The sequence below is a fragment of the Canis lupus genome, chromosome 34 (assembly GCF_003254725.2).
Source record: "Canis lupus dingo isolate Sandy chromosome 34, ASM325472v2, whole genome shotgun sequence".
NCBI lineage: Eukaryota > Metazoa > Chordata > Mammalia > Carnivora > Canidae > Canis > Canis lupus.
The window spans coordinates 9,413,338-9,422,126 of NC_064276.1; the positions used below are offsets into that span (position 1 = coordinate 9,413,338).

At 46.6% G+C, this 8,789-nt stretch overlaps 1 long non-coding RNA gene across 1 annotated transcript; it reads right to left on the minus strand.

Moving 5' to 3' along the window:
• Positions 1–4,202: 4,202 nt before the first annotated feature.
• Positions 4,203–7,209, minus strand: LOC112662853 (uncharacterized). Its single transcript, XR_003138895.2, has 3 exons — positions 7,137–7,209; positions 6,301–6,413; positions 4,203–4,983 (listed from the first exon to the last, which is right to left on the minus strand). It is a non-coding gene; the product is annotated as an uncharacterized LOC112662853 (long non-coding RNA).
• Between the last annotated feature and the right edge of the window lie 1,580 nt (positions 7,210–8,789).

Below are 8,789 nucleotides of genomic sequence, written 5' to 3' on the forward strand. Positions count from 1 at the left end.
GGGAAATACACAAAGGCAAGTAGAGCCCAATTTGTTTGCAGAACACCCGCTTCCATGGAAAAGCCTTCTCTCTAGAGAAGTTTACTGGGGAAGCATACAGTTCTGAAGTGTCAGAGAAGAGGTGACCCATGGTGGATTTAGTAGCAGTTCTGTGTTGGTATCTTCCAACTTCTTTTCCTGAGTCCTCACCTGATTGAAACAATGACTTAGAAGGCTTTGGCAACAAAGGAAATGACACAAAAAGAAAACCGCATATCTCAAGGGCATGCTATTTATTGGTACACCCACCTTAGACAAGTCCTGATCTGAAAATGCAAGCTCCCCCTACAAGAAGTGGGGCGTGTACCCACTGGGCAATGGACGGTGGAGCCTACAGAGTTAAGAAATGGGATATAGGAACGTCCACTCATGTCTGAGGACAGCAGCGCTCCTTCACCGGGTTGATGGGAAAAGACCACAGAGAGAAAAGTGAAGCCACTATGCCAGCGTGTCCATCCCCTGATCAGTGGTAGGAGTCTGCATGGGGAACGTGATATCGTCCCCAGTGGCTGAGCCTTCAAGAGCCTTGTTGTTTAGAAACGTTACCAGGATAGATGCTGCCTTGAGTCACCAGAAGCATCGCAGATAGATAACCAGGGGCAGTGCGCTTGCTGGAAAACACCAGAAGCTGCACGTTCTCCTGAATCGTGGAGCAGAAATGACTCGTGTCTGGTCCCCTTTCTTACAACCGATAAATTAGGCTCAGATGTCCAGTAGGGTTTGCATTGCAAATGCTCTCGAGTTGTTTCTTCTTCGTCTTCAAACTCCTCTGCTCCAGAGGGGTTTTCTCTTCCATATTTGCTTATCCTGATGTTTCCCTTTGCATAAACAGCAATCCCATAATCCTGCGGATCAAAGAGCGCCGGGTTTATTGACTGACTTCCTGGTGTCAGAGGTTAGGACGCACTGTCAGACACAGGGGATATTAAGAAATAAAAAGAGTTACTAATATGAAAGCGGGGGATAAAATACAGGCACCAAAAGGGATCTTTAATGCTCTAATAATCAGCCACACTAGATTTCATATGCGGCTCCGGCAGCCGCGCCAGTAACCTGGATAAAAAAACAAATCGTCCCCAGCTCCATGGATCACATCGGGGAGATGCTGCCCTCTGCACCCGCAGCCCCAGAGGCAGCCGAGGGGGGCTGGGGTGGGGGGCCCTCCATGGGCCACTTCACAAGTGAAGATTGGAAGACGACAGGCCAAGTGACTCGCCCAGCTCAAGCCGCATATAGATTGACTTAATGCCCCCTCTGTGTGCCAGAGGAAAAAGAAAAAAAAAACAAAAACAAACAAACACAACAGCTTATCTAATGCCAAGCCTGCTCGGCAGCAGAGCTGTGGAGAATTTATATCACAACTATGGTGGAAGAAACCTGATGCCCATGTTTGGTTACTGTGCCGATATTTTTCATTAGCCTGATTAGACCACATCGGTCTGCTGCTTGGAGATTGTCATCTCTATTCACTGCAAGACCTTGAAATGGAGTCAAGGGGGGAGCAGGAGGCACCAACCATGAACCCATCTCCAAACCCTTGAACACGCCTGACACAGGCAAAAGATTAGGTGGCAGTTTTGTACATCTGACCATCGAAGCACCTTGCCCAGGCCCCACGGCCTGTAGACACACGGCCCAGTGACATCCGTGCAGGATGCAGGGTGTGTATCTGAGACTGTGTGTGTAAATGTGTGTGCCTGTGTATGTGTGCGTTAAGTGTGTGTGTGTGTGTGTGTGTGTGCTGTGGTGGGATGAGGGGAGAGGTTGGGAGACACCCCGTAGTATTTAGTACTCTGTACCTCACTCATGCTCTCAGTACGAGCACCTACTAAAGGTCAATCAAGAGAAAAGTACTTCCCTTGGAGTAAGGTTTCCTGGGTCTTCACTGCTCCAGACTCCCTCACGTGAGGATCACACACATTCCCTAGAGGTCTAGACTCTACATCAGCAACACGGAAGGCTACTGTCCTGCAGATAGCCATCAAGCAGTGTCTCCCTGGAGATCTAGTAGTGAGCAAACTCCTAAGTGATGGTGCACCTTTCTGCAGGCAACGGAGCTTCTCCTTCTGAGACCTTATCACTGTTGTAATTTGTGTCCTATAGGATCTTCTCCAATAAGCCAAGTGTATCCCCAATGCAGAGCCCATCTTCCCTGCCCACCCCTAGGGACCTGGGGCCTACTCTTGCAAATGCTCAACACAGGCCAGTCCATACATTACCTGGAGCTTGCTCCTTTAGTCTGTGAATCGCTATAGGGTCAGGACACGAGTGTTCACCATTGTCCCACCAAGTCTTGAGGTTGCCCCAGCATATTATAGATGCTCAATGCTGCCATGGAAAAAAACCCTCCCTCCCTCCTCCCCTCCTTCCTCCTTCAACAATTGAAGAGTTTCTTTTTTTTTTAATTTTTTTTATTTATTTATGATAGTCACAGAGAGAGAGAGAGAGAGAGAGAGAGAGAGAGAGAGAGAAGCAGAGACATAGGCAGAGGGAGAAGCAGGCTCCATGCACCGGGAGCCCGACGTGGGATTCGATCCCCGGTCTCCAGGATCACGCCCCGGGCCAAAGGCAGGCGCCAAACCGCTGAGCCACCCAGGGATCCCACAATTGAAGAGTTTACATGGTTACCATTTACCCCAGACTTCATTCCAGCTCACTGACAGGTTTGATGTGACCCACAGAGTGCTTTCTTAAAAGCACATTTAGATTGGTTGCCAGGACTATTTAAGTGAGATATTCCATATTTAAAAATCTAAATGCCTACCTTTTTTAAACAAACCGTGAATTCTGGCCATGTTGGGTTTGCTATCTGCATGGGTGGAACCAGCCTCTTTTAGGTGTGGGCAGTATATTCCATGTGGTCATAGTACCACTGGCCCCCATCAGCCCTCTGATGGCCGCTGGCCACTAAATCAACTGTGTTTGCCACCGTAAGCTGATGAATGAGAGTAACTATTGTTAATGGGGCCTTATATCCACAGGACCTCCTCCAGGGCCTGGCACAGAGAAGACAGCTAATTAACAGTTTTTGGATAGATAAACGAGTTAATGAACTAGTGCTCAAACTCTGTGCCCTATACATTACTATCTACACCAACATAAAAAAACAGGTTAAAATTAAAAAGCTGTCTTATTATTACATGTAGTCATACTCTGCTGAAAATAGTAATTTTTGTTAACAATTGCATAAATTATGGTATAGCCTGCTGAACTATGTATAAGACATTCAATATAAGGTTTAATCTAAAAATGTTTGCAGTGAGTAGGCTTCCAAAATCACCACCTGCTCTTCACTTTCTTGTAACATCTCTTGTAGTTGATGTAAGCATCTGAGGTCCAGCACACATTATGCAATCCTGGGTAATGCAAATGCTCATGAGTTAATGTGCTATTCATGATGGAATCACACAGACTTGTGTGAATGGTGGGTACTAAGTGGGACTGTGCCTAATGAGAGACTCTGTTCCTGTTCTAAAGACATGGTTCCTACAACTGGTTGAATCCAGAATTGCCTATAAACCCTCTTACTACCCTGCCTACTCATGCCTGTGGCTGCTGAAATAGTGTAAAAATGGGCCATTTCCCACATTTTGAACATTTCCCTGCATCCTAGATCTGTGGCTCTCCCAGTTTTTATCAGCGTACTATTTCTAGAGATTGTAGAAGTGAGACCTAGAATGTACAACTTGGTTATTGGAAGACTAAAGCATGGCATTCAGTGGACATTTAGTGGGTTCCTAGTGCCAAGAGTGAATACTGCACTGGGCCTGGGCTCCAAGGGTAGAGAGATTTTGACCCCCACTTTCAGAAAGTGTAAGTGTTGGGTTTGCTTATCCTTGGGGATCCAGGTCCTAACCCATGATGTATCCGTAATTAATGCTCAATAGGCACTGATTAGATAAACTTATAAATGAGGGGAAGTTTGGGGTTGATTTTATAAGCAAAAGCAACTCTTGGTCTCTGGCTATTGCAAGTGACAAATAAATCTGGATCCTGAGTCAGAAAGCACATATTTATCTTCCAAAATTAACCATTTATGATTCTAAGGTTGACTCCATGGTATTACCCCTTCACCAAGTAACCCACAGTCAACAGGTGTGTGCACTGTTTTTCTGCTACTTGACGACAATGAGCCAAGTTCTGAACCAAGGTGACCCCATGGCTACTGGAAGTCAGGGTGCAGATTCTCTAGGAAAGATGTGCTAACTTCCTGCAAGCTTCACACATGAGTGAGATGGCCCATCCATCTCAGCAGAAACACTGGAAAAGGTTCAGTCTCACTGCCTTGCTATGACAACAGGGGTCTTTCTAACACAGTGATGCTGGCAAAGCAGGTCCCAGAAAGCTTCAACTTAGAAGTAAATGCTTGAAGGACAAGTTCCTCCAGGAGGAAACTCAAAGGAGGGATATGGGACCACCCAGGGCCTGACTCTGGGGAAACCCTCAAGGAAATGAAGAATAAAATGAAGCCAGCAACCAGAGAATGTCAGTCCTGGTTGGGGGGACAGGGCAGTAAGAGTCCCTCCCACACTCCCACAAGCTAAGGTCCCCAAGGCCATGTCTCATATGCAGGTATGGGTGAGTGACTGCAAGCATTAGCTATTGCAGTTTTACTGAAACGACACTGTTCCTTGATGAGAAGACCTTCCCACACCCTGGGTCTGGAAACTCACACACAGAAGGTGCTAACCGAGGGCATGTTTGAGTCAAGAAAAGCTTGGGTGACCAGGGTCCCTGGAGCTCCAAGATGTCTAACCAAGGGTTTAAAGTTCCATCCAAAGCCTGGCCTGCTTGTTTGTGGGTCCACTGGGCTCCCTGATCCAGGTGCACATTGCCTGCAAGGAGAGCACTGGAGCTGCTCCTCCCCCACGGAGAGGTCATGCACGTCAATCATCCTTTACTGAACACAATCACGATGTGATACACCACTGAGGGAAGGTGTCCCTGTTGGAAAAGGAGCCACCATGAGCAGATACCTGAAAAGTTTTTCACTTTTATTATTCATTCCCATTACACCATACAGAGAAAGTCACTTACAAGCAAAATGTGGTTTTTTTTCATAGCATTTTAACACTGACAGGCTCTATCAGCTCTCAGATGTAATTCAAATAAATACCACTGAAATTTTATATTTAGTTAAATGCAAAAAAAGCCTCGGTCCCTGCATGTCTTCCTTCTGGGAGGGTTTTGTGGTACTAATATGTGTAGACCAAGAGCAGTGAAATCTGCTATGTTTTCTCTTGATGTTATTGCTGAGTGGCAAGAAAGGAATTTTAGTTTTATACAATCCACCATTTATGACAATTAATTGGTGTATGGACTGGTTGTTTGTGTATCACCTAAAACTCATATGTTGAAATCTTACCCCTCAATGTGATGGCATTTGGAGGTGGGGGCCCTCAGGATGCAATTAGGTCCTGAGGGCGGAGCCCTCATGAATAGGCTCAGCACCTTCTAAGAGAGCCCAGAAAGCCCTGTCCACCTGTCTGCCATGGGATTGCACAGCAAGAAGACAGCCGTCTACAAACTAAGGAGGAGTCCTCAGTAGCACAGTCTCTGCTGGAGCCATGGTCTTGGATCTCCAGCCTCCAGAAATGTGAAAACTAAGCATCTGTTGTTTAAGCCTGTGGTATTTCTATTCTAGTGCCCAGACTGACAAATACAGTTACACAAAGAAGCTCACGTTGCAGAGTGCTAATACCATGTGAGGGGCTCTTCTGAGTGTTTGCCACGTATTTATCCTCACGAAGGCCCTAGAGAGCAGTGCTGTTATGGAGAATCGGGTTTTGTTGACTTTTCTAGATCCCCAAAGCAATGGAAACTTGTGGTGAAAAATCAAATCATGGGTTTTCTATACATTGATTTGTATTTCTAGAAAATGAAAAAATACACATACACACACATACATATATGTATGTAGATACATAAATACACAAATACAGGTAAAGTTTTAGACAACAAGTCATAATATTAAAACTTCTTCATTGATGTGAATGAAGAAGAACTTGGATATTTGCTTTCATTTTAACTGGGAAAGAAATAGGGCAAGTGAGCAACTTATTTCAAAAGAACTTGACTACAGTGTTTTCACGTGGTCCTTGGGACCAGTTATGTTACGGCTGTTCTTCTCCTTTGGTTTCCACCATGGAACCTCCCACTGAGCCAAGGGACAAGCCAGAGGGAAGGGTGGGCTGGCAACTCAGGGGGACATCTATGGCCTCTCATGCATCAGGTGGCTGCTCTGAGGTCCATGATCCTCACCTGCTGCAGCTTGAGATGTTAGTGGCCCTGCCGCCAGATGAAGGTGAACAGTTGGGAGCATTCCAAGAGAGACCAAGGTTCTTGAAAGAAAAGTATTGAGTCAGCTGTGAAGACTTGCATTGACCAGAAAGAAAAGAGAAAATGGACTTCAGATTTTTCCTTTATATTTTTATCTAAGGACTATAGTTCTTTTTTTTTCCTAATAATAGGGACTTTTTTTCTTTGTTTTTGGCTTTGTTTTACTTATCTTGCAGGGGTTTTTATGTATCTTCATTGCCCCAAATGAGAATCTACTCAGGATTAGTTTTCCTGCACTGGAAGACAGGGGACATCCACTACCTGTCTCCTAAGAGCAGTGGATGCATTACACACATTACACACATTACACGCATGGGGGCCCAATCCACAGAGCAGAGCTGGGGATAAATCAGCATGTTTCCTAATGACATTGCCAAATACATTTGGATCATCAAAGTGTATGATGATGGAGAAGCAAAGGATTTAGGATATTTTGCTAAAGTTCAAGAGAAAAGAAAAATAACCCTTCTCTCCCCTTGGGTGTGGGCTGCAATGAGTGACTTACTTCCAAAGAGAACAGTATGGAAATGGGAAGAAATGGAAGAAACACAGAAATCCAGCAGACACTGCTCTGCCAGCTGATCAAGATGAATCTCACCCATGAGGAGTCACATCAATGTCATGTACCCCAGATATGATGTGAGAAGAATGCCACTTTACCTCTATGCTCTTCTTCCCCCAAATCCATACACCCTGTCTAACCATAAGAAAAACATTAGCAAACCCAAGCTGAGGGACATTCCACAAAAAAATCTAACCAATACTCCCCGCGATTCTCCGTGTCACCGAAAACAAGGGAAGTCTGATACCATCATAGACCAGTGTGAGGGCACGACAGAAAAGGGACATTAGGGGGAAACTAGTGATGTTTCAATCAAGTGTGGGGTTGGTAGAGATGTTGGTTCACAAATGTGTAAGCTGCATCACAATGGAGGGTCTGGGAGAGGGAAAACAGCTAGGGACATGCTAGAGCTCCCTGTGCTATGGTGGCAGCTTTTCTCTAAGTCTGGGTACATTCTAGAAAGTTCGTTAAATATTTATAAGAAACAACGTCCTCACTGCAGTTCTCAGATGTGTTGTCCTGGAGTCATCCTGCCCCGAGGCAACTCCGTCCAAGGTGTGTGGCTACCCTTCTACGCAAGGCTGCCTCCCATGGGTTAGGACCAGACTCCTCAGGCACGTGCAGCGGCCCTGGGACATTACACCCCGCGGTGTTGGCACAGGGAAGGCAAAAGGCATCCAGGCCACTCTTGCCATCGACGAAACCAAGCCTTCAAGGACATTTTTCTAGCAGGGCATACAACGAGAAATCTCATTTGGGGCAATCCCGGAACGTTAAGCAAAGAGCCATCTAATGACGCTGTTCACAAAAGGTGGAAGAAAATGAGAGCAGTTGCTGTACAGAGTTAGAGGTCAGGGGAACAGCTTCCACCGGCAGGTGGCAGAAAGCTTACCACAAGGTATAAAATATTTGCTTTCAATTAGAGTCATTATTGTTCATTAAAATATAGGGGTGAGGGTTACAGACTGAAGCTAAATTTTACACTGTTTGTATTATTTGTATAAAGCTCTCCTCAGACATGTAACCTGGAGCTGGGCATTTGCCAGAGTAAAGTCAAGGGAGCTTTTTATGAATAGAATAGAGTTTTACACCAAAGAACATTCTTTCCAGGTGAGCTGTATGAAAAATCTCTTCTCTAAACACATAAGGATTAATGGATAATTAAACGTCCCCAAGCTCCAGTCTTGTCTGCTCTCCCCGTGCCAGAGGTTTGTCTATCCCCCCAGCGCCCACGCCCACATCAGTGCTGGACTGTGGGGGTGCTGCGTGCCCCACCTGGGCCCTGCTGCCCTGCCCAGGCAGGGTTGTGCAGATGGGGAGTGCCGTGGGCAGAGCAGGGAAGAGGAACAAGGGGTGACCTCACCTCTGCTTTCAGAGAGCCAGGCTCCGAGGGGGAGGCCCCTAGACCTGCGAGGGGCCGGCGGGGAGACAGAGCCACACCAGTCATCCTAAGGGAGGACGTGCTGCACACCGGGCAAGTGGGAAGGCCCCAGAGCCCACTCCACCATCTTGGAGCAACTGCAAAAGGCGGCCTCCACCCCTCGGGCTAGGGGAACAGACAGAAGCTGGATTATTAGCTTTCAGGAACTTGGGGAAACAAACACCCCACAGTGTGGCCACTCAAAGATTGGGGGGGTCCTGCCCGGCCAGTGCTGTTGGGTTTCGAGGACACCTTGAGACTGATTCGACAAACTGGGATCCTCTGTGATGAGTAGAACAACTTGCACCCACCTGGGGAACCAAAAGAGGCCACAGCGAGAACAGGAGGCCAACAGGAATGGCAGGAAGAGTGGCCGCCCTGCTTGACCCAGGTGCCCTCCCTCTGGGCCCACTCTCGGCAACAGACAGA